This window comes from Anopheles funestus, assembly GCF_943734845.2.
Source record: "Anopheles funestus chromosome X unlocalized genomic scaffold, idAnoFuneDA-416_04 X_unloc_11, whole genome shotgun sequence".
Taxonomy (NCBI): domain Eukaryota; kingdom Metazoa; phylum Arthropoda; class Insecta; order Diptera; family Culicidae; genus Anopheles; species Anopheles funestus.
Genome location: NW_026045050.1, coordinates 1 through 26,067, shown reverse-complemented (window position 1 = coordinate 26,067; position 26,067 = coordinate 1). Strand labels below are relative to the sequence as shown.

Genomic DNA, 26,067 nt, shown 5'->3' with positions numbered 1-26,067 from the left:
AAAAAGCGAACGGCGTTCGAAGGACATTTTGACAATCTGCTTAGAATTAAACGCATCAAGACACCTAGCACCAAGTCCATAATGGCGCTAATCGATGCGGTTGATACAACGATTGCTGCAGCTAAGCAAATTGTGGATGATTCCAGCGAAAAGATCGACTGGATAGCTAACGGTTTGATAGTGTCCATTGTAAAGGATCGCCTAGATGAGAAAACGCTTGAAGAGATAGAAACGGACATGAGTTGCAAAAAAGTGTACACCTGGAGTGAACTGAAGGAAATGCTAGAGAACATTAGTCAGCAACGTGTGATGGTGAACACACTCGAATCTAGCAAACCATCTACCTCTTCAAAATCGTCTATGAGCGTAACGACGAAGCATACGGCCCAAGAACTCCCTAGATGTATCAAATGCAAACGGGTGATCATCGACTATGGGGCTGTTCGGAATTCATCGCGATGGACGTTAAGGAGCGACGCGAATTTACCCGGAACAATGAGAGGTGCTTCAACTGCCTGGGAGGAAGACATTTGGCGACGAAGTGTAAATCAATGCATCGGTGCAGTTCGTGCAATGGTGCACATCACTCTCTACTACACATGGCACACTGGGAATCAACAGGAGCAACGAAACCGTATGAACAGGTCCGACCCGATGGACCGACTCGACCATCATCATGACTAGCAGAACAGGAGGACTACGTGTTACTAGCAACAGCGATCGTCAAAGTACAAGGAGCATCGACTTGGCATGAATTAAGATGCCTTCTTGATTCAGGAAGCCAGGTGGAAGCAATCACTGCGGAAGCTGCAGACGTCTTGGGCATCGAGCCACGTACAATCGATGCAAAACTACATGGAATAGGGGGGGCCACGATGGTAAGCTCGATACTATCTACAACCATTTGCTCATGCGTATCAAATTTTAGATTGGATGTCGATCTCATGGTAGTCCCTCACATATTAAACGACCAGCCGTACTTGAACTTCGAAAAAGATGACATCGGAGTACCTCAAAATCTAAAACTAGCAGATCGTCACTTCTACAAGAAGGGTCGCATTGAGGTCCTGCTTCTAGCAAGAATCATGGCGCAAATCATTGGACCGCGAATCGTAAGTCTAAAACCACAACTATGTTTACAAGAATCCAAAATGGGTTGGATTATGCACGGAGCGTTTAAGATTCGTAAGGTTATGGGTATTTTAAGTACGGCATCAAATGAACACCATGAACTGGCAAACTGTGAATTGTCAAAACTAATAGAGAGGTTCTGGGTAGTTGAGGAAGTTACACTAGATTCGAGAGATACATGCACAAGCGATGAGATAGAATACCATTTTCACAAAACCACTCATTTAACTCAGGATGGTAGATTCATAGTACGCATCCCCTTACTAAAAGATCCAAACACGTTAGGAGAATCCTATCAGCGGGCAGTGAAACGGTTCCATACTCTAGAGCAGGCATGAGCAACCTGCGGCCCGCGGGCCGCATGCGGCCCTCGAAGTGGTTTTAAGCGGCCCGCGAATAGCCAATATCAAATTTTATATTAAATGTTATTAAGAATTAATAGTGCAAATTACCCGCTTAATACAACGCTCAAAACTAAAAAAAAAGATTTTTAATCCTAATTCACTTTTCAAAAATACAGCAATGCATCTAGTCCGAAAAAGTCTGGATAAAAGCAGCTTTACTACATTAATTATTATATCAATGCATCCTGCAATGTGGCCCGCCAACCAGTTTTTGGTTTTGAATGTGGCCCGAAGCTCTAAAAGGTTGCTCATCCCTGCTCTAGAGGGTCGGCTAGCATATTCACCAGATACTTACATGGAGTACAAAAGATTCATGGAAGAGTACCTGAGTCTAGGCCATATGGTTTTGATTGAGCCAAGGGATATGTACAAGGTAAAATATTTCATCCCACATTCGTATGTCACAAAACTTTCGTCCTCTTCTACAAAACTGAGGGTGGTTTTCGATGCTAGCGCAAAAACCACAAACAACACATCACTGAATGACATTCAAAAAACTGGTCCCAACGTTCAACGAGAGCTGTTCGACCTTCTAATCGATTTCCGTATGCACACCAAGGTGCTTACCGCAGACATTGTCAAGATGTACAGACAAGTCCTAGTGGCTGAAGAAGATAGTTGGTTGCAATGCATTCTCTGGAGGGCCAACCCAAAAGAACCTTTAAGAGCATACAGATTATTAACTGTAACCCATGGAGAAGCTGCATCATCGTACTTGGCATGTAGGTCTCTCAATGAAGTAGGTGAACGACTGAAATCCACCAACCCGAAGATTGCTAACGCTATAACGAATAACTTCTATGTCGATAACCTAATGATTGGGGCGGCCGATAGTGAAGAACTTTCTCTATTGAAGGAGGGAATTGAATTGGCACTAATATCCCATGGATTTCCGTTAAAAAAATGGGCAACAAACGACATCGAATTATTGCAAACCATACCACAACAAGATCGCGAAAGCACCACTCGAATAGGTGATTTTGACACTATACAAACATTAGGAGTTATCTGGTCACCTTCAGAAGACATCTTCAAACTCAAGGTATATGAAGTCAAACAAAAAGATAAAGGAAGTCTTACAAAACGACAACTATTCGCTGAGGTCTTACAGATGTATGACCCAATCGGCTTAATGCAGCCTATCATCGTTATGGGAAAGATTATTATGCAGGATCTATGGCGAGAAAAAATTGGCTGGGATGATAAGGTTTCTAATGATGCATATCAAAAATGGAAAACACTCAAAGAGCAGTTATCAATATTACAAGATGTTAGTATCCCACGAATGGCCGTGCAAAGCAATCCAAAAAAACTGACAGTTTATGGATTCTCTGATGCGTCAAAGAAAGCATATGGATGCGCAATCTACTTACAGTATGAAGAGAATCAAGTGAAAAGAACCACACTGTTATGCTCGAAATCCAGAGTGGCACCAGTAAAAGAAATCACTTTACCAAGATTAGAATTGCTGGCAGCTGTGCTTTTGGCGGAATTGATCGCAAGAATAAGGAACCAGTTATGCCACGTTACAAAAGAACAATATTACAGTGACTCACAAATTGTACTATCGTGGATTAAAAGTAGCGATAATAGATGGCAGGAATTCGTAGCGAGACGAGTAGATCGCATTCAAAAAGCCACCAATAAGGACGATTGGGAATATGTTTCAACCAGGGAAAATCCCGCAGATTTGGTTTCCCGAGGAATTGTTCCTAGCAAACTAATAGGAAACATGTTGAAGTTTTGGCTATCTGGTCCAGAATTCCTGCAAACCAATCAAGGAAATGTAAACACATCAAGATACCAATACGATTTTGCCGCGGAACTTGAACAAAAAAAGTCGTCATCATCTCTACTAGTAGCCACCCTCGGGCCCACGTGCGACGACTTGATCAGTAACTATCCACACCATTTCTCTTACAACAAGACCGTCAAACATTTTGCATTAGTATATCGCGCGATTCAAAATATGAAAGTAAGCTGCAAGACGAAGAAAAACGAAAGCCCTGAACTTCCAAGAACCACAGGGCCTATTACAGTAGCTGAACGTCAAAAGGGTTTAATGTTAATCATTAAGATCATGCAATCAAGCGTATACCCGAACGAAACGAAGGAGTTTAAAGAAAATGGCTGCATAAATCCCAAGGGGGAGTTTCAACACCTAAATGCAACAATCGTAGATGAAGTGATACATATTACAGGAAGACTTGAAAACGCAAGAGATCCCGCACTCAAAAGCCCAATTCTGGTTACGAAGGCGCATCCATTTGCGAGAGTGATCATTCAACATTTGCACGAACACCATTATCATGCAGGTCTTAGCATAGTTATGAACGCATTTCGGGAAACGTATTGGATGAGAGATCTGAGAAGGACCGTTCAGGGAGTGTTACGGAAATGCGTTATATGCGCCAGAGCCAGACCATGCTTATTATCTCAAAAGATGGGACAACTTCCGGCAGAGAGAGTCACCGAATCCTACACGTTTTACAACACTGGCATAGACTTATGTGGCCCATTCGACGTACAACCCAGTATAAGATCAAGAGCAAAGTTGTCAGTCTACGCATGCATATTCGTTTGCATGGCTACAAAAGCAATACACATAGAGGTCGTCGAGAACCAATCGACAGATGCATTCATAGCAGCACTACTGAGATTCGTGTCGTTACGCGGTAAACCAAACACAATACATTCAGATAACGGAAGAAATTTTGTCGGTGCCAATGCCGAACTGAAAAGGTTGTTACAAGTCTATAAAAATGAGAATTTTCGAAATACGATGGTAGACAAAATGGCTGAATACGGAATAGCTTTCAAGTTCATTCCACCAAGAAGTCCCAACTTCGGGGGATTATGGGAATCAAATATAAAGGTGGCCAAGCGACTTTTTACTGCAGCTGCGAGAGGAGCTCAGTTTAAGATACTCGAGCTGCAAACAGTATTTTATCAAGTAGCAGCAATAATGAATTCTCGGCCACTTACCACCATACATGCCGATCCAGACACCCCAGAAGCCCTAACTCCAGCCCATTTCTTAATTGGGAGATCCTTTTCTGCTATCCCAATGGATAACAATGATATGACGGCGACAGCTCAAGTTCGGTGGAAGCGAGTGCAATCCCAAACTGAACAGTTCTGGAGAAGGTGGCGTAACGAATATCTCCACCTACTAAGAAGAATGGCTAAATGGACGAAAGTTCATAACAACCTACAACCTGGCCAAATTGTACTAATCGGTGATGACAACATGCCTGCTGCTAAATGGCCCATGGGAGTTGTGAAACAAACCTTTCCAAGCGCTGATGGATTAGTTAGAGTAGCATTGGTAAAGGTGAACAACAATTATTACAAGCGGAATGTTAGATTACTAGCACCCTTACCCATCGAAGTCTAACGTAACATCTATATTTGGAACTTAGTTCCAAAGGGGGAGAAAATGGTGGTGTAATAGAATGTCCGAAGCAGGGAACACTGTGATCTACAGGAACTCACCAGAACTCATACTCATTACACGAACTTATACGTTAGTCTCATTACACGAACTTACATTAGTTGCTCTTACGATACCTCCGCGCAAACACCACCGTAAACGTAACCCACGTAAACGTTATAATAAATTGTGAACTAAATACGAACTACAAACAAAGTCTTTCTATATTGTCATGGGTTTTTTTTGTTCTTTTTCCCATAAAATCACAAAATTCAATTCTTCAATTTTCAAAACTCAGCATTATGCTAAAAAATCACAACTAATGATGAAAACATAAAATGTGAACCCATTATACACAATTGCGAATAACCAATGTAAAATTATAATACCTCACTGTCCAAATAAATCCTACTACTACTACTACTACTACTGTAAGTTTGCAACCAAAGATGATGATTTCGGTCAAAGTTGATGTTTTTAGTCAAAGTTGGTGGAAAATCGAGGTTTGCGATCAAAGATGATGATTTCGGTCAAAGTTGATGTTTTTGGTCAAAGTTGGTGAAAACTGGAAGTTTGCAACCAAAGATGATGATTTCGGTCAAAGTAGCTGTTTTTGGTCAAAGTTGGTGGAAACTGGAAGTTTGCAACCAAAGATGATGATTTCGGTCAAAGCTGATGTTTTTGGTCAAAGTTGGTGGAAACTGGAAGTTTGCGACCAAAGTTGATGTTTTTGGTCAAAGCTGGTGGAAACTCGAGGTTTGCGACCAAAGATGATGTTTTCGGTCAAAGTAGATGTTTTTGGTCAAAGTTGGTGGAAACTGGAAGTTTGCAACCAAAGATGATGATTTCGGTCAAAGTAGATGTTTTTGGTCAAAGTTAGTGGAAACTTGAAGTTTGCAACCAAAGATGATGATTTCGGTCAAAGTAGATGTTTTTGGTCAAAGTTGGTGGAAACTGGAAGTTTGCAACCAAAGATGATGATTTCGGTCAAAGTAGATGTTTTTGGTCAAAGTTGGTGGAAACTGGAAGTTTGCAACCAAAGATGATGATTTCGGTCAAAGTAGATGTTTTTGGTCAAATTTGGTGGAAACTGTAAGTTTGCAACCAAAGATGATGTTTTCGGTCAAAGTTGATGTTTTTGGTCAAAGTTGGTAACAACTGGAAGTTTGCAACGAAAGATGATGATTTCGGTCAGAGCTGATGTTTTAAGTGAAAGTTGGTGGAAACTGGAAGTTTGTAACCAAGGATGATGTTTTTGGTCAAAGTTGATGTTTTTGGTCAAAGTTGGTGGAAATTCGAGGTTTGCGACCAAAGTAGATGTTTTTGGTCAAAGTTGGTGGAAACTGGAAGTTTGCTACCAAAGATGATGATTTCGGTCAAAGTTGATGTTTTTGGTCAAAGTTGGTGGAAACTGGAAGATTGCAACCAAAGATGATGATTTCGGTCAAAGTTGATGTTTTTGGTCAAAGTTGGTGGAAACTGGAAGTTTGCAACCAACGATGATGATTTCGGTCAAAGTAGATGTTTTTGGTCAAAGTTGGTGGAAACTGGAAGTTTGTAACCAAGGATGATGTTTTTGGTCAAAGTTGATGTTTTTGGTCAAAGTTGGTGGAAATTCGAGGTTTGCGACCAAAGTAGATGTTTTTGGTCAAAGTTGGTGGAAACTGGAAGTTTGCTACCAAAGATGATGATTTCGGTCAAAGTAGATGTTTTTGGTCAAAGTTGGTGGAAACTGGAAGTTTGCAACCAAAGATGATGATTTCGGTCAAAGTTGATGTTTTTGGTCAAAGTTGGTAACAACTGGAAGTTTGCAACGAAAGATGATGATTTCGGTCAGAGCTGATGTTTTAGGTGAAAGTTGGTGGAAACTGGAAGTTTGTAACCAAGGATGATGTTTTTGGTCAAAGTTGATGTTTTTGGTCAAAGTTGGTGGAAACTTGAAGTTTGCGAAAAAAGTAGATGTTTTTAGTCAAAGTTGGTGGAAACTGGAAGTTTGCGACCAAAGATGATGATTTCGGTCAAAGTAGATGTTTTTGGTCAAAGTTGGTGGAAACTGGAAGTTTGCAACCAAAGATGATGATTTCGGTCAAAGTAGATGTTTTTGGTCAAAGTTGGTGGAAACTGGAAGTTTGCAACCAAAGATGATGATTTCGGTCAAAGTAGATGTTTTTGGTCAAAGTTGGTGGAAACTGGAAGTTTGTAACCAAGGATGATGTTTTTGGTCAAAGTTGATGTTTTTGGTCAAAGTTGGTGGAAATTCGAGGTTTGCGACCAAAGTAGATGTTTTTGGTCAAACTTGGTGGAAACTGGAAGTTTGCTACCAAAGATGATGATTTCGGTCAAAGTTGATGTTTTTGGTCAAAGTTGGTGGAAACTGGAAGATTGCAACCAAAGATGATGATTTCGGTCAAAGTTGATGTTTTTGGTCAAAGTTGGTGGAAACTGGAAGTTTGCAACCAACGATGATGATTTCGGTCAAAGTAGATGTTTTTGGTCAAAGTTGGTGGAAACTTGAAGTTTGCAACCAAAGATGAAGATGTAGGTCAAAGTAGATGTTTTTGGTCAAAGTTGGTGGAAACTTGAAGTTTGCAACCAAAGATGATGATTTCGGTCAAAGTTGATGTTTTTGGTCAAAGTTGGTGGAAACTGGAAGTTTGCAACCAAAGATGATGATTTCGGTCAAAGTAGATGTTTTTGGTCAAAGTTGATGGAAACTGGAAGCTTGCAACCAAAGATGATTATTTCGGTCAAAGTTGATGTTTTTGGTCAAAGTTGGTGGAAACTTGAAGTTTGCAACCAAAGATGATGATTTCGGTCAAAGTTGGTGGAAACTTGAAGTTTGCAACCAAAGATGATGATTTCGGTCAAAGTAGATGTTTTTGGTCAAAGTTAGTGGAAGCTGGAAGTTTGCAACCAAAGATGATGATTTCGGTCAAAGTAGATGTTTTTGGTCAAAGTTGGTGGAAACTGAAAGTTTGCAACCAAAGATGATGATTTCGGTCAAAGTATATGTTTTTGGTCAAAGTTGGTGGAAACTCGAGGTTTGCGACCAAAGATGATGATTTCGGTCAAAGTTGATGTTTTTGGTCAAAGTTGGTGGAAACTCGAGGTTTGCGACCAAAGTTGATGTTTTCGGTCAAAGTAGATGTTTTTGGTCAAAGTTGGTGGAAACTGGAAGTTTGCAACCAAAGATGATGATTTCGGTCAAAGTAGATGTTTTTGGTCAAAGTTGGTGGAAACTCGAGGTTTGCGACCAAAGATGATGATTTCGGTCAAAGTAGATGTTTTTGGTCAAAGTTGGTGGAAACTGGAAGTTTGCAACCAAAGATGATGATTTCGGTCAAAGTTGATGTTTTTGGTCAAAGTTGGTGGAAACTGGAAGTTTGCAACCAAAGATGATGATTTCGGTCAAAGTAGATGTTTTTGGTCAAAGTTGGTGGAAACTCGAGGTTTGCGACCAAAGATGATGATTTCGGTCAAAGTAGATGTTTTTGGTCAAAGTTGGTGGAAACTTGAAGTTTGCAACCAAAGATGATGATTTCGGTCAAAGTTGATGTTTTTGGTCAAAGTTGGTGGAAACTGGAAGTTTGCAACCAAAGAAGATGATTTCGGTCAAAGTAGATGTTTTTGGTCAAAGTTGGTGGAAACTTGAAGTTTGCAACCAAAGATGATGATTTCGGTCAAAGTTGATGTTTTTGGTCAAAGTTGGTGGAAACTGGAAGTTTGCAACCAAAGATGATGATTTCGGTCAAAGTAGATGTTTTTGGTGAAAGTTGGTTTAAACTGGAAGTTTGCAACCAAAGATGATGATTTCGGTCAAAGTAGATGTTTTTGGTCAAAGTTGGTGGAAACTGGAAGTTTGCAACCAAAGATGATGATTTCGGTCAAAGTTGATGTTTTTGGTCAAAGTTGGTGGAAACTGGAAGTTTGCAACCAAAGATGATGATTTCGGTCAAAGTAGATGTTTTTGGTCAAAGTTGGTGGAAACTCGAGGTTTGCGACCAAAGATGATGATTTCGGTCAAAGTAGATGTTTTTGGTCAAAGTTGGTGGAAACTTGAAGTTTGCAACCAAAGATGATGATTTCGGTCAAAGTAGATGTTTTTGGTCAAAGTTGGTGGAAACTCGAGGTTTGCGACCAAAGATGATGATTTCGGTCAAAGTAGATGTTTTTGGTCAAAGTTGGGGGAAACTTGAAGTTTGCAACCAAAGATGATGATTTCGGTCAAAGTAGATGTTTTTGGTCAAAGTTGGTGGAAACTGGAAGTTTGCAACCAAAGATGATGATTTCGGTCAAAGTTGATGTTTTTGGTCAAAGTTGGTGGAAACTGGAAGTTTGCAACCAAAGAAGATGATTTCGGTCAAAGTAGATGTTTTTGGTCAAAGTTGGTGGAAACTTGAAGTTTGCAACCAAAGATGATGATTTCGGTCAAAGTAGTTGTTTTCGGTCAAAGTTGGTGGAAACTGGAAGTTTGCAACCATAGATGATGATTTCGGTCAAAGTAGATGTTTTTGGTCAAAGTTGGTGGAAACACGAGGTTTGCAACCAAAGATGATGATTTCGGTCAAAGTAGATGTTTTTGGTCAAAGTTGGTGGAAACTGGAAGTTTGCAACCAAAGTTGATGTTTTCGGTCAAAGTTGATGTTTTTGGTCAATGCTGGTGGAAACTGGAAGTTTGCAACCAAAGATGATGATTTCGGTCAAAGAAGATGTTTTTGGTCAAAGTTGGTGGAAACTCGAGGTTTGCGACCAAAGATGATGATTTCGGTCAAAGTTGATGTTTTTGGTCAAAGTTGGTGGAAACTCGAGGTTTGCGACCAAAGTTGATGTTTTCGGTCAAAGTTGATGTTTTTGGTCAAAGGTGGTGGAAACTGGAAGTTTGCAACCAAAGATGATGATTTCGGTCAAAGTAGATGTTTTTGGTCAAAGTTGGTGGAAACTGGAAGTTTGCAACCAAAGATGATGATTTCGGTCAAAGTAGATGTTTTTGGTCAAAGTTGGTGGAAACACGAGGTTTGCAACCAAAGATGATGATTTCGGTCAAAGTAGATGTTTTTGGTCAAAGTTGGTGGAAACTCGAGGTTTGCGACCAAAGATGATGATTTCGGTCAAAGTAGATGTTTTTGGTCAAAGTTGGTGGAAACTGGAAGTTTGCAACCAAAGATGATGATTTCGGTCAAAGTTGATGTTTTTGGTCAAAGTTGGTGGAAACTGGAAGTTTGCAACCAAAGATGATGATTTCGGTCAAAGTAGATGTTTTTGGTCAAAGTTGGTGGAAAACTGGAAGTTTGCAACCAAAGTTGATGTTTTCGGTCAAAGTTGATGTTTTTAGTCAAAGTTGGTGGAAACTTGAAGTTTGCGACCCAAGATGATGTTTTTGGTCAAAGTTGATGTTTTTGGTCAAAGTTGGTGGAAACTCGAGGTTTGCGACCAAAGTTGATGTTTTCGGTCAAAGTAGATGTTTTTGGTCAAAGTTGGTGGAAACTTGAAGTTTGCAACCAAAGATGATGATTTCGGTCAAAGTAGATGTTTTTGGTCAAAGTTGGTGGAAACTCGAGATTTGCGACTAAAGTTGATGCTTTCGGTCAAAGTAGAGGTTTTTGGTCAAAGTTGGTGGAAACTCGAGAGTTGCGACTAAAGTTGATGCTTTCGGTCAAAGTTGATGTTTTTGGTCAAAGCTGGTGGAAACTCGAGGTTTGCGACCAAAGTTGATGTTTTCGGTCAAAGTAGATGTTTTTGGTCAAAGTTGGTGGAAACTGGAAGTTTGCAAATAAGATGATGATTTCGGTCAAAGAAGATGTTTTTGGTCAAAGTTAGTGGAAACTTGAAGTTTGCAACCAAAGATGATGATTTCGGTCAAAGTAGATGTTTTTGGTCAAAGTTGGTGGAAACTGGAAGTTTGCAACCAAAGATGATGATTTCGGTGAAAGTAGATGTTTTTGGTCAAAGTTGGTGCAAACTGGAAGTTTGCAACCAAAGATGATGATTTCGGTCAAAGTAAATGTTTTTGGTCAAAGGTGGTACAAACTTGAAGTTTGCGACCAAAGATGATGTTTTTGGTCAAAGTTGATGTTTTTGGTCAAAGTAGTGGAAACTTTAAATTTACGACCAAAGTTTATGTTTTCGGTCAAAGTTGATGTTTTTGGTCAAAGTTGATGGAAACTGGAAGTTTGCAACCAAAGATGATGATTTCGGTCGAAGTTGATGTTTTTGGTCAAAGTTGGAAACTGGAAGTTTGCGACCAAAGATGATGATTTCGGTCAAAGTTGATGTTTTTAGTCAAAGTTGGTGGAAACTCGAGGTTTGCGACCAAAGATGATGATTTCGGTCAAAGTTGAAGTTTTTGGTCAAAGTTGGTGGAAACTGGAAGTTTGCAACCAAAGATGATCTTATCGGTCAAAGTAGATGTTTTTGGTCAATGTTGGTGGAAACTGGAAGTTTGGAACCAAAGATGATGATTTCGGTCAAAGTTGATGTTTTTGGTCAAAGTTGGTGGAAACTGGAAGTTTGCAACCAAAGATGATGTTTTCGGTCAAAATAGATGTTTTTGGTCAAAGTTGATGGAAACTGGAAGTTTGCAACCAAAGATGATGATTTCGGTCAAAGTTGATGTTTTTGATGAAAGTTGGTGGAAACTTTAAGTTTGCGAAAAAAGTTGATGATTTCGGTCAAAGTTGGTGGAAACTGGAAGTTTGCAACCAAAGATGATGATTTCGGTCAAAGTAGATGTTTTTGGTCAAAGTTGGTGGAAACTGGAAGTTTGCAACCAAAGATGATGATTTCGGTCAAAGAAGGTGTTTTTGGTCAAAGTTGGTGGAAACTCGAGGTTTGCGACCAAAGTTGATGTTTTCGGTCAAAGTAGATGTTTTTGGTCAAAGTTGGTGGAAACTTGAAGTTTGCGACCAAAGTTGATGTTTTCGGTCAAAATAGATGTTTTTGGTCAAAGTTGATGGAAACTGGAAGTTTGCGACCAAAGTTGATGTTTTCGGTCAAAGTTGATGTTTTTGGTCAAAGTTGGTGGAAACTCGAGATTTGCAACCAAAGATGATGATTTCGGTCAAAATAGGTGTTTTTGGTCAAAGTTGGTGGAAACTTGAAGTTTGCGACCAAAGTTGATGATTTCGGTCAAAGTATCTGTTTTTGGTCAAAGTTGGTGGAAACTGGAAGTTTGCAACCAAAGATGATATTTTCGGTCAAAGTTGATGTTTTTGGTCAAAGTTATTGGCAACTGGAAGTTTGCAACCAAAGATGATGATTTCGGTCAAAGTAGATGTTTTTGGTCAAAGTTGGTGGAAACTGGAAGTTTGCAACCAAAGATGATGATTTCGGTCAAAGTAGATGTTTTTGGTCAAAGTTGGTGGAAACTGGAAGTTTGCAACCAAAGATGATGATTTCGGTCAAAGTTGATGTTTTTGGTCAAAGTTGGTGGAAACTGGAAGTTTGCGACCAAAGATGATGATTTCGGTCAAAGTTGATGTTTTTAGTCAATGTTGGTGGAAACTCGAGGTTTGCGACCAAAGATGATGATTTCGGTCAAAGTAGATGTTTTTGGTCAAAGTTGGTGGAAACTGGAAGTTTGCGACCAAAGATGATGATTTCGGTCAAAGTTGGTACAAACTTGAAGTTTGCGACCAAAGATTATGATTTCGGTCAAAGTTGATGTTTTTGGTCAATGTTGGTGGAAACTTGAAGTTTGCGACCAAAGTTGATGTTTTCGGTGAAAGTTGATGTTTTTGGTCAATGTTGGTGGAAACTTGAAGTTTACAACCAAAGTTGATGTTTTCGGTCAAAGTTGATGTTTTTGGTCAATGTTGGTGGAAACTTGAAGTTTTCGACCAAAGTTGATGTTTTCGGTCAAAGTTGATGTTTTTGGTCAATGTTGGTGGAAACTTGAAGTTTGCGACCAAAGCTGATGTTTTCGTTCAAAGTTGATGTTTTTGGTCAATGTTGGTGGAAACTTGAAGTTTGCGACCAAAGTTGATGTTTTCGGTCAAAGTTGTTGTTTTTGGTAAATGTTGGTGGAAACTTGAAGTTTACAACCAAAGTTGATGGTTTCGGTCAAAGTTGATGTTTTTGGTCAATGTTGGTGGAAACTTGAAGTTTGCGAAAAAAGTTGAAGTTTTCGGTCAAAGTTGATGTTTTTGGTCAATGTTGGTGGAAACTTGAAGTTTACAACCAAAGTTGATGTTTTCGGTCAAAGTTGATGTTTTTGGTCAATGTTGGTGGAAACTTGAAGTTTTCGACCGAAGTTGATGATTTCGATCAAAGTTGTTGTTTTTGGTCAATGTTGGTGGAAACTTGAAGTTTGCCACCAAATTTGATGTTCTCGTTCATAGTTGATGTTTTTGGTCAATGTTGGTGGAAACTGGAAGTTTGCGACCAAAGCTGATGTTTTCGGTCAAAGTTGATGTTTTTGGTCAATGTTGGTGGAAACTTGAAGTTTGCGACCAAAGTTGATGTTTTCGGTCGAAGTTGATGTTTTTGGTCAAAGTTGGTGGAAACTTGAAGTTTGCGACCAAAGTTGATGTTTTCGGTCAAAGTTGATGTTTTTGGTCAAAGTTGGTGGAAACTTGAAGTTTGCGACCAAAGTTGATGTTTTCGGTCAAAGTTGATGTTTTTGGTCAAAGTTTTTGGAAACTTGAAGTTTGCGACCAAAGTTGATGTTTTCGGTCAAAGTAGATGTTGTTGGTCAAAGTTGGTGGAAACTCGAGATTTGCGACTAAAGTTGATGCTTTCGGTCAAAGTTGATGTTTTTGGTCAAAGTTGGTGGAAACTGGAAGTTTGCAACCAAAGATGATGTTTTTGGTCAAAGTTGATGTTTTTGGTCAAAGTTGGTGGAAACTGGAAGTTTGCAACCAAAGATGATGATTTCGGTCAAAGTTGATGTTTTTGGTCAAAGTTGGTGGAAACTGGAAGTTTGCAACCAAAGATGATGATTTCGGTCAAAGTAGCTGTTTTTGGTCAAAGTTGGTGGAAACTGGAAGTTTGCAACCAAAGATGATGATTTCGGTCAAAGCAGATGTTTTTGGTCAAAGTTGGTGGAAACTTGAAGTTTGCGACCACAGTTGATGTTTTCGGTCAAAGTTGATGTTGTTGGTCAAAGTTGGTGGAAACTCGAGATTTGCGACTAAAGTTGATGCTTTCGGTCTAAGTTGATGTTTTTGGTCAAAGTTGGTGGAAACTGGAAGTTTGCAACCAAAGATGATGTTTTTGGTCAAAATTGGTGGAAACTGGATGTTTGCAACCAAAGATGGTGATCTCGGTCAAAGTAGATGTTTTTGGTCAAAGTTGGTGGAAACTGGAAGTTTGCAACCAAAGATGATGATTTCGGTCAAAGTTGATGTTTTTGGTCAAAGTTGGTGGAAACTGGAAGTTTGCAACCAAAGATGATGATTTCGGTCAAAGTAGCTGTTTTTGGTCAAAGTTGGTGGAAACTGGAAGTTTGCAACCAAAGATGATGATTTCGGTCAAAGCAGATGTTTTTGGTCAAAGTTGGTGGAAACTGTAAGTTTTCAGCCAATTCAGCCGGAAAAACTCTTTTTGACGAGTCTCAAAAAGGTAAATTTTTGATATACCACCCCAACAAACCAACCTACATCCCTGCAGATGCTTCACGAAAGCCTTCCACTCTTGATCTGATACTGACCAACTACCCCAAATTGTTTTCTCAACCAAAAACAACTACAGCACTTACTTCCGACCACTTACCGGTTTATTGCATAATTCAAATTACTAGCACTCATACTGTCCCTGATTTCAAAATACCAAATTACAGTAAAGCCGATTGGACCGAGTTCAAAACCACCATAAATAATTCACTTAAACTAATCACAACTCACCTCAGCGACATTCAAAATACCTGTCAAATCGACAAATTGTTACTAAATTTAACCTCCGCCATCACCAGTGCACACGATAAAGCCATTCCCACAGTGACCCCAGGAAGATATAATATCATACTTCCTGATCACATTCTTCTTCTTCTTGGCTTAACGACCTTGCAGGTCACGCCGGCCATTTCTGGCTTACTAGACTTATTTTACCACGTAGCCGGATAGTCAGTCCTTGCTACGGGGGGACGGTCCGGATGGGATTTGAACCCGGTCCGGCCGTGTGGACTGGCGCCGTTTATCACATGCACCACCGGGCCGCCCCCGGGATGGTCAACGACCATACCATGTTGAACACACCGGTTCTCGTCCTGATCACATTATATCCTTAATTAAACTTAGGAACAAATTAAGAACAAAATGGCAACGACACAGATTTGATACCTATTACCGGGACACTTACTATCTTTTAAAACGAAAAATAGAATACCAGATTTCACAAGAACGGAACAGAGCATGGAGTGACACACTCGAAAGCATTAATCCACAACACAATAACAATAATCGCCTATGGAAACTCGTAAGAACAATCAAAAATCAACAACCAAATATTCCAAACTTGAAAAAACAAAATTCAGTTCTACTCACACCTCGTGAAAAATGCAGCGCCCTTAAAGATCACTTTGCAAATGCGCACAATCTGACCCACAATAAAATAAGCACAATTGAACGAAAGGTAAAAAATAATAACAAATCCTTTTTTGCATCCAACCTAGGAAATGAACCTCCAACATCTGAATACATAAAACCTTAAGAACTAACGAAACTAATTAGAAATTTAAAAAAATAAAAAATCAACTGGGTGCGATAAAATCAACAACAAAACGATCAAGAGACTCCCTAGGAAGGCCATAGTCTATCTAGCTCTTATATTAAACGCTTGCCTCAAACTAGGCTATTTCCCCGACCAATGGAAAATTGCCAAAATAGATGCCATCGCCAAGGCTGGCAAAGATCGTACTAATCCCGAAAGCTATTAGGTAAGCTTTTAGAAAAACTTATAGCCACCAGAATGAGATGGCATGTCGAAAATAACAATATCATTCCCATGTCACAGTTCGGGTTTCAACCTTCCCGCAGAACAAACCATCAGATACATCGATTAAAAAACACCATTATCGAAAATAGGTTATGTAACAGAGCTACGGGATAAGTGCTATTAGACAACGAAAAGGCATTTGACGCGATATGTCATCAGGGACTTCTTTACAAGCTTATCAAGTTTAAATTTCCTACTTACCTCATTAATACAATTAAATCCTTTCTAGAGAACCGTAAAAATATCGTTCATATAACAAATTCTAAATCACCGCCTTATGCACCTGTAGCTGGTGTACCTCAAGGAAGTGTGTTATCACCTTTGCTGTTTAATATCTACATAGCTGTCATTCAAAATTCACGAAATTGTACCAATTTTCTTTACGCAGACGACTTTTGCAATTGCAGCTACTGCTAAAAACCCAAAAGTAATTATTAATCGCTTAAATAACGCTCTTGCAGCATATGAAAAATATTGCTCTAAATGGAAACTTAAATCGAACAGTACTAAATCGGAAGCAATCTATTTCACTAGGAAAACATGTATGCGGAAACTACCACAGACCGAACTAGTTATGAGACACGAGAATATTCTATGGAAAACATGTATAAAATACCTAGGAATTTATTTTGATAAACGGATTACTTTCAAAACCCATGAAGACAATATCTTATTGCGAACAAACAAAATAATCAAAATCACCTACCCTTGCCTAAATCGCAAATCTAAATTAAACTTGGAAAACAAAATTCTACTGTACAAGTCTCTTTTTCGCCCGGTACTTACGTACGCAGTCCCAGCTTGGAAGAGTATAGCAAATTCTCACCACAAAAAACTGCAAATAATGCAGAACAAAATCCTTAAAATGATTATTAATGTACCTCCGTGGTTCAGTACCAAAAAACTGCACAAAATAACGAACACTATTCCCTTACATGAATTTATCGATAAAATTAACCATAACTATCTTGAGCGTTGTCAGGCTAGTGACGTATACATATTAAACCAACTAGCCGCGTAATTTAGGTTAGTTTCAAACTAGGTTAGTTAGTTTTTTAGTTTCTCTTATTACTGTTAGACATAGTGTTAAGTTTTCTTAGTGGTTAAGTCTTTCTATATTGTCATGGGTTTTTTTTGTTCTTTTTCCCATAAAATCACAAAATTCAATTCTTCAATTTTCAAAACTCAGCAATATGCTAAAAAATCACAACTAATGATGAAAACATAAAATGTGAACCCATTATACACAATTGCGAATAACCAATGTAAAATTATAACACCTCACTGTCCAAATAAATCCTACTACTACTACTACTACTACTGTAAGTTTGCAACCAAAGATGATGATTTCGGTCAAAGTTGATGTTTTTAGTCAAAGTTGGTGGAAAATCGAGGTTTGCGATCAAAGATGATGATTTCGGTCAAAGTAGATGTTTTTGGTCAAAGTTGGTGAAAACTGGAAGTTTGCAACCAAAGATGATGATTTCGGACAAAGTTGATGTTTTTGGTCAAAGTTGGTGGAAACTGGAAGTTTGCAACCAAAGATGATGATTTTGGTCAAAGTAGATGTTTTTGGTCAAAGTTGGTGGAAACTGGAAGTTTGCAACCAAAGATGATGATTTCGGTCACAGCTGATGTTTTTGGTCAAAGTTGGTGGAAACTCGAGGTTTGCGACCAAAGTTGATGTTTTCGGTCAAAGTTGGTACAAACTGGAAGTTTGCGACCAAAGATGATGATTTCGGTCAAAGTTGATGTTTTTGGAGAAAGTTGGTGGAAACTTGAAGTTTGCAAAAAAAGTTGATGTTTTTGGTCAAAGTTGGTGGAAACTTTAAGTTTGCGACCACTGATGATGTTTTCGGTCAAAGTAGATGTTTTTGGTCAAAGTTGGTGGAAACTGGAAGTTTGCAACCAAAGATGATGATTTCGGTCAAAGTTGATGTTTTTGGTGAAAGTTGGTGGAAACTTTAAGTTTGCAACCAAAGATGGTGATTTCGGTCAAAGTAGATGTTTTTGGTCAAAGTTGGTGGAAACTGAAAGTTTGCGACCAAAGATGATGATTTTGGTCAAAGTAGATGTTTTTGGTCAAAGTTGGTGGAAACTTGAAGTTTGCAACCAAAGATGATGATTTCGGTCAAAGTAGATGTTTTTGGTCAAAGTTGGTGGAAACTCGAGATTTGCGACTAAAGTTGATGCTTTCGGTCAAAGTTGATGTTTTTGGTCAAAGTTGGTGGAAACTCGAGATTTGCGACTAAAGTTGATGCTTTCGGTCAAAGTTGATGTTTTTGGTCAAAGCTGGTGGAAACTCGAGGTTTGCGACCAAAGTTGATGTTTTCGGTCAAAGTAGATGTTTTTGGTCAAAGTTGGTGGAAACTGGAAGTTTGCAAATAAGATGATGATTTCGGTCAAAGAAGATGTTTTTGGTCAAAGTTAGTGGAAACTTGAAGTTTGCAACCAAAGATGATGATTTCGGTCAAAGTAGATGTTTTTGGTCAAAGTTGGTGGAAACTGGAAGTTTGCAACCAAAGATGATGATTTCGGTCAAAGTAGATGTTTTTGGTCAAAGTTGGTGGAAACTGGAAGTTTGCAACCAAAGATGATGATTTCGGTCAAAGTAGATGTTTTTGGTCAAAGTTGGTGGAAACTGTAAGTTTGCAACCAAAGATGATGTTTTCGGTCAAAGTTGATGTTTTTGGTCAAAGTTGGTAACAACTGGAAGTTTGCAACGAAAGATGATCATTTCGGTCAGAGCTGATGTTTTAGGTCAAAGTTGGTGGAAACTTGAAGTTTGCGAAAAAAGTAGATGTTTTTAGTCAAAGTTGGTGGAAACTCGAGGTTTGCGACCAAAGATGATGATTTCGGTCAAAGTAGATGTTTTTGGTCAAAGTTGGTGGAAACTGGAAGTTTGCAACCAAAGATGATGATTTCGGTCAAAGTTGATGTTTTTGGTGAAAGTTGGTGGAAACTTTAAGTTTGCAACCAAAGATGATGATTTCGGACAAAGTAGATGTTTTTGGTCAAAGTTGGTGGAAACTCGAAGTTTGCGACCAAAGATGATGATTTCGGTCAAAGTTGATGTTTTCGGTCAAATTTGGTGGAAACTGGAAGTTTGCAACCAAAGATGATGATTTCGGTCAAAATTGATGTTTTTAGTCAAAGTTGGTGGAAACTCGAGGATTGCGACCAAAGATGATGATTTCGGTCACAGTAGATGTTTTTGGTCAAAGTTGGTGAAAACTGGAAGTTTGCAACCAAAGATGATGTTTTCGGTCAAAGTAGATGTTTTTGGTCAAGGTTGGTGGAAACTCGAGGTTTGCGACCAAAGATGATGATTTCGATCAAAGTAGATGTTTTTGGTCAAAGTTGGTGAAAACTGGCAGTTTGCAACCAAAGATGATGATTTCGGTCAAAGCTGATGTTTTTGGTCAAAGTTGGTGGAAACTCGAGGTTTGCGACCAAAGATGATGATTTCGGTCAAAGTAGATGTTTTTGGTCAAAGTTGGTGAAAACTGGAAGTTTGCAACCAAAGATGATGATTTCGGTCAAAGCTGATGTTTTTGGTCAAAGTTGGTGGAAACTCTAGGTTTGCGACCAAAGTTGATGTTTTCGGTCAAGGTTGGTACAAACATGAAGTTTGCGACCAAAGATGATGATTTCGGTCAAAGTAGATGTTTTTGGTCAAAGTTGGTGGAAACTGGAAGTTTGCGACCAAAGTTGATGATTTCGGTCAAAGTTGGTGGAAACTTGAAGTTTGCGACCAAAGATGATGATTTCGGTCAAAGTTGATGTTTTTGGTCAAAGTTGGTGGAAACTGGAAGTTTGCAACCAAAGTTGATGATTTCGGTCAAAGCTAATGTTTTTGGTCAAAGTTGGTGGAAACTCGAGGTTTGCGACCAAAGTTGATGTTTTCGGTCAAAGTTGGTACAAACTTGAAGTTTGCGACCAAAGATGATGATTTCGGTCAAAGTAGATGTTTTTGGTCAAAGTTGGTGGAAACTCGAGGTTTGCGACCAAAGATGATGATTTTGGTCAAAGTAGATGTTTTTGGTCAAAGTTGGTGAAAACTGGAAGTTTGCAACCAAAGATGATGATTTCGGTCAAAGCTGATGTTTTCGGTCAAAGTTGGTGGAAACTCGAGGTTTGCGACCAAAGTTGATGTTTTCGGTCAAAGTTGGTGCAAACTTGAAGTTTGTTAACAAAGATGATGTTTTCGGTCAAAGTTGATGTTTTTGGTCAAAGTTGGTGGAAACTGGAAGTTTGCGACCAAAGTTGATGATTTCGGTCAAAGTAGTTGTTTTTGGTCAAAGTTGGTGGAAACTTTAAGTTTGCAACCAAAGATGATGATTTCGGTCAAAGTAGATGTTTTTGGTCAAAGTTGGTGGAAACTCGAGGTTTGCGACCAAAGATGATGATTTCGGTCAAAGTAGATGTTTTTGGTCAAAGTTGGTGGAAACTGGAAATTTGCAACCAAAGATGATGATTTCGGTCAAAGTTGATGTTTTCGGTCAAAGTTGGTGGAAACTCGAGGTTTGCGACCAAAGATGATGATTTCGGTCAAAGTAGATGTTTTTGGTCAAAGTTGGTGGAAACTGGAAGTTTGCAACCAAAGATGATGATTTCGGTCAAAGTTGATGTTTGTGGTCAAAGTTGGTGGAAACTGGAAGTTTGCGACTAAAGTTGATGCTTTCGGTCAAAGTTCATGTTTTTGGTCAAAATTGGTGTAAACTCGAGGTTTGCAACCAAAGATGATGATTTCGGTCAAAGTAGATGTTTTTGGTCAAAGTTGGTGGAAACTGGAAGTTTGCAACCAAAGATGATGTTTTCGGTCAAAGTTGATGTTTTTGGTCAAAGTTAGTAACAACTGGAAGATTGCAACGATAGATGATGATTTCGGTCAGAGCTGATGTTTTAGGTGAAAGTTGGTGCAAACTTGAAGTCTGCGAAAAAAGCAGATGTTTTTAGTCAAAGTTGGTGGAAACTCGAGGTTTGCGACCAAAGATGATGATTTCGGTCAAAGTAGATGTTTTTGGTCAAAGTTGGTGGAAACTGGAAGTTTGCAACCAAAGATGATGATTTCGGTCAAAGTTGATGTTTTTGGTGAAAGTTGGTGGAAACTGGAAGTTTGCAACCAAAGATGATGATTTCGGTCAAACTAGATGTTTTTGGTCAAAGTTGGTGGAAACTCGAAGTTTGCAACCAAAGATGATGATTTCGGTCAAAGTTGATGTTTTTGGTCAAATTTGGTGGAAACTGGAAGTTTGCAACCAAAGATGATAATTTCGGTCAAAGTAGATGTTTTTAGTCAAAGTTGGTGGAAACTCGAGGTTTGCGACCAAAGATGATGATTTCGGTCACAGTAGATGTTTTTGGTCAAAGTTGGTGAAAACTGGAAGTTTGCAACCAAAGATGATGTTTTCGGTCAAAGTAGATGTTTTTGGTCAAAGTTGGTGGAAACTCGAGGTTTGCGACCAAAGTTGATGTTTTCGGTCAAAGTTGGTACAAACTTGAAGTTTGCGACCAAAGATGATGATTTCGGTCAAAGTAGATGTTTTTGGTCAAAGTTGGTGAAAACTGGCAGTTTGCAACCAAAGATGATGATTTCGGTCAAAGCTGATGTTTTTGGTCAAAGTTGGTGGAAACTCGAGGTTTGCGACCAAAGTTGATGTTTTCGGTCAAAGTTGGTACAAACTTGAAGTTTGCGACCAAAGATGATGATTTCGGTCAAAGTAGATGTTTTTGGTCAAAGTTGGTGGAAACTGGAAGTTTGCAACCAAAGATGATGATTTCGGTCAAAGTAGATGTTTTTGATCGAAGTTGGTGGAAACTGGAAGTTTGCAACCAAAGATGATGATTTCGGTCAAAGCTGATGTTTTTGGTCAAAGTTGGTGGAAACACTAGGTTTGCGACCAAAGTTGATGTTTTCGGTCAAGGTTCGTACAAACTTGAAATTTGCGACCAAAGGTGATGATTTCGGTCAAAGTTGATGTTTTTGGTCAAAGTTGGTGGAAACTGGAAGTTTGCGACCAAAGTTGATGATTTCGGTCAAAGTAGATGTTTTTGGTCAAAGTTGGTGGAAACTTTAAGTTTGCAACCAAAGATGATGATTTCGGTCAAAGTAGATGTTTTTTGGTCAAAGTTGGTGGAAACTCGAGGTTTGCGAACAAAGATGATGATTTCGGTCAAAGTAGATGTTTTTGGTCAAAGTTGGTGGAAACTGGAAGTTTGCAACCAAAGATGATGATTTCGGTCAAAGTTGATGTTTTTAGTCAAAGTTGGTGGTAACTCGAGGTTTGCGACCAAAGATGATGATTTCGGTCAAAGTAGATGTTTTTGGTCAAAGTTGGTGGAAACTGGAAGTTTGGAACCAAAGATGATGATTTCGGTCAAAGTAGATGTTTTTGGTCAAATTTGGTGGAAACTGGAAGTTTGCAACCAAAGATGATGATTTCGGTCAAAGTAGATGTTTTTGGTCAAAGTTGGTGGAAACTCGAGATTTGCGACTAAAGTTGATGCTTTCGGTCAAAGTTGATGTTTTTGGTCAAAGTTGGTGGAAACTGGAAGTTTGCAACCAAAGATGATGATTTCGGTCAAAGTTGATGTTTTTGGTCAAAGTTGGTGGAAACTCGAGGTTTGCAACCAAAGATGATGATTTCGGTCAAAGTAGATGTTTTTGGTCAAAGTTGGTGGAAACTGGAAGTTTGCAACCAAAGATGATGATTTCGGTCAAAGTTGATGTTTTTGGTCAAGGTTGGTGGAAACTGGAAGTTTGCGACCAAAGATGATGATTTTGGTCAAAGTAGATGTTTTTGGTCAAAGTTGGTGGAAACTGGAAGTTTGCAACCAAAGATGATGATTTCGGTCAAAGTAGATGTTTTTGGTCAAAGTTGGTGGAAACTGTAAGTTTGCGACCAACTGTAAGTTTTCGGTCAAAGTAGATGTTTTTGGTCAAAGTTGGTGGAAACTGGAAGTTTGCAACCAAAGATGATGATTTCGGTCAAAGTAGATGTTTTTGGTCAAAGTTGGTGGAAACTCGAGATTTGCGACTAAAGTTGATGCTTTCGGTCAAAGTTGATGTTTTTGGTCAAAGTTGGTGGAAACTGGAAGTTTGCAACCAAAGATGATGATTTCGGTCAAAGTAGATGTTTTTGGTCAAAGTTGGTGGAAACTGGAAGTTTGCAACCAAAGATGATGATTTCGGTCAAAGTTGATGTTTTTGGTCAAGGTTGGTGGAAACTGGAAGTTTGCGACCAAAGATGATGATTTTGGTCAAAGTAGATGTTTTTGGTCAAAGTTGGTGGAAACTGGAAGTTTGCAACCAAAGATGATGATTTCGGTCAAAGTAGATGTTTTTGGTCAAAGTTGGTGGAAACTGTAAGTTTGCGACCAACTGTAAGTTTTCGGTCAAAGTAGATGTTTTTGGTCAAAGTTGGTGGAAACTGGAAGTTTGCAACCAAAGATGATGATTTCGGTCAAAGTTGATGTTTTTGGTCAAGGTTGGTGGAAACTGGAAGTTTGCGACCAAAGATGATGATTTTGGTCAAAGTTGATGTTTTTGGTCAAAGTTGGTGGAAACTGGAAGTTTGCAACCAAAGATGATGATTTCGGTCAAAGTAGATGTTTTTGGTCAAAGTTGGTGGAAACTGTAAGTTTGCGACCAAAGTTGATGTTTTCGGTCAAAGTAGATGTTTTTGGTCAAAGTTGGTGGAAACTGGAAGTTTGCAACCAAAGATGATGATTTCGGTCAAAGTAGATGTTTTTGGTCAAAGTTGGTGGAAACTCGAGATTTGCGACTAAAGTTGATGCTTTCGGTCAAAGTTGATGTTTTTGGTCAAAGTTGGTTGAAACTGGAAGTTTGCAACCAAAGATGATGATTTCGGTCAAAGTAGATGTTTTTGGTCAAAGTTGGTGGAAACTGGAAGTTTGCAACCAAAGATGATGATTTCGGTCAAAGTAGATGTTTTTGGTCAAAGTTGGTGGAAACTCGAGGTTTGCGACCAAAGATGATGATTTCGGTCAAAGTTGATGTTTTTGGTCAAATTTGGTGGAAACTGGAAGTTTGCAACCAAAGATGATGATTTTGGTCAAAGTTGATGTTTTTAGTCAAAGTTGGTGGAAACTCGAGGTTTGCGATCAAAGATGATGATTTCGGTCAAAGTAGATGTTTTTGGTCAAAAATGGTGAAAACTGGAAGTTTGCAACCAAAGATGATGACTTCGGTCAAAGTTGATGTTTTTGGTCAAAGTTGGTGGAAACCGGAAGTTTGCAACCAAAGATGATGATTTTGGTCAAAGTAGATGTTTTTGGTCAAAGTTGGTGGAAACTGGAAGTTTGCAACCAAAGATGATGATTTCGGTCAAAGTAGATGTTTTTTGGTCAAAGTTGGTGGAACTGGAAGTTTGCAACCAAAGATGATGATTTCGGTCAAAGCTGATGTTTTTGGTCAAAGTTGGTGGAAACTCGAGGTTTGCAACCAAAGTTGATGTTTTCGGTCAAAGTTTGTACAAACTGGAAGTTTGCGACCAAAGATGATGATTTCGGTCAAAGTTGATGTTTTTGGTGAAAGTTGGTGGAAACTGAAAGTTTGCAACCAAAGTTGATGTTTTTGGTCAAGGTTGGTGGAAACTTTCAGTTTGCGACCACAGATGATGTTTTCGGTCAAAGTAGATGTTTTTGGTCAAAGTTGGTGGAAACTGGAAGTTTGCAACCAAAGATGATGATTTCGGTCAAAGTTGATGTTTTTGGTGAAAGTTGGTGGAAACTTGAAGTTTGCAACCATAGAAGATGATTTCGGTCAAAGTAGATGTTTTTTGGTCAAAGTTGGTGGAAACTCGAGGTTTGCAACCAAAGATGATGATTTTGGTCAAAGTAGATGTTTTTGGTCAAAGTTGGTGAAAACTGGAAGTTTGCAACCAAAGATGATGATTTCGGTCAAAATAGATGTTTTTGGTCAAAGTTGGTGGAAACTCGAGGTTTGCGACCAAAGTTGATGATTTCGGTCAAAGTAGATGTTTTTGGTCAAAGTTGGTGGAAACTCGAGGTTTGCAACCAAAGATGATGATTTCGGTCAAAGTAGATGTTTTTGGTCAAAGTTGGTGGAAACTGGAAGTTTGCAACCAAAGATGATGTTTTTGGTCAAAATAGATGTTTTTGGTCAAAGTTGGTGGAAACTCGAGGTTTGCGACCAAAGATGATGATTTCGGTCAAAGTAGATGTTTTTGGTCAAAGTTGGTGGAAACTGGAAGTTTGCAACCAAAGATGATGATTTCGGTCAAAGTAGATGTTTTTGGTCAAAGTTGGTGGAAACTTGATGTTTGCAACCAAAGATGATGATTTCGGTCATAGTAGATGTTTTTGGTCAAAGTTGGTGGAAACTTGAAGTTTGCGACCAAAGTTGATGATTTCGGTCAAAGTAGATGTTTTTGGTCAAAGTTGGTGGAAACTCGAGGTTTGCAACCAAAGATGATGATTTCGGTCAAAGTAGATGTTTTTGGTCAAAGTTGGTGGAAACTTGAAGTTTGCGACCAAAGTTGAAGATTTCGGTCAAAGTAGATGTTTTTGGTCAAAGTTGGTGGAAACTGGAGGTTTGCGACCAAAGTTGATGTTTTCGGTCAAAGTTGATGTTTTCGGTCAAAGTTGGTGGAAACTGGAAGTTTGCAACCAAAGATGATGATTACGGTCAAAGTAGATGTTTTTGGTCAAAGTTGGTGGAAACTTGAATTTTGCGACCAAAGTTGATGTTTTCGGTCAAAGTTGGTGGAAACTGGAAGTTTGCAACCAAAGATGATGATTTCGGTCAAAGTTGATGTTTTTGGTCAAAGTTGGTGGAAACTCGAGGTTTGCGACCAAAGATGATGTTTTCGGTCAAAGTTGATGTTTTCGGTCAAAGTTGGTGGAAACTGGAAGTTTGCAACCAAAGATGATGATTTCGGTCAAAGTTGATGTTTTCGGTCAAAGTTGGTGGAAACTGGAAGTTTGCAACCAAAGATGATGATTTAAGTCAAAGTTGATGTTTTTGGTCAAATTTGGTGGAAACTGGAAGTTTGCAACCAAAGTTGATGTTTTCGGTCAAAGTAGATGTTTTTGTTAAAAGTTGGTGGAAACTCGAGGTTTGCGACTAAAGTTGATGTTTTCGGTCAAAGTTGATCTTTTCGGTCAAAGTTGGTGGAAACTGGA

The 26,067-nt window shown here is 39.0% G+C and overlaps 1 long non-coding RNA gene across 4 annotated transcripts in view; it reads left to right on the top strand.

Annotated features, from left to right (window-relative positions):
- The window catches only part of LOC125772775 (uncharacterized), a 33,552-nt gene extending 7,581 nt beyond the window's left edge, over nt 1–25,971 (top strand). Inside the window, exons 3-13 of one of the 4 annotated variants that reach the window (XR_007419624.1) lie at nt 5,725–6,158; nt 7,511–7,756; nt 8,010–9,369; nt 9,710–9,829; nt 10,375–10,458; nt 11,795–11,862; nt 18,206–18,544; nt 18,730–18,865; nt 22,523–22,726; nt 24,864–25,407; nt 25,476–25,971. This is a non-coding gene — a long non-coding RNA (uncharacterized LOC125772775). Of the gene's footprint in view, nt 1–5,724; nt 6,159–7,510; nt 7,757–8,009; nt 9,370–9,709; nt 9,830–9,981; nt 10,084–10,374; nt 10,519–11,457; nt 11,542–11,794; nt 11,863–18,205; nt 18,545–18,729; nt 18,866–20,625; nt 20,743–22,522; nt 22,727–24,863; nt 25,408–25,475 lie in introns of those variants that run through there. The other 3 variants (XR_007419627.1, XR_007419626.1, XR_007419625.1) reach the window with 3 other exon arrangements.
- The last annotated feature ends 96 nt before the right edge of the window (nt 25,972–26,067 follow it).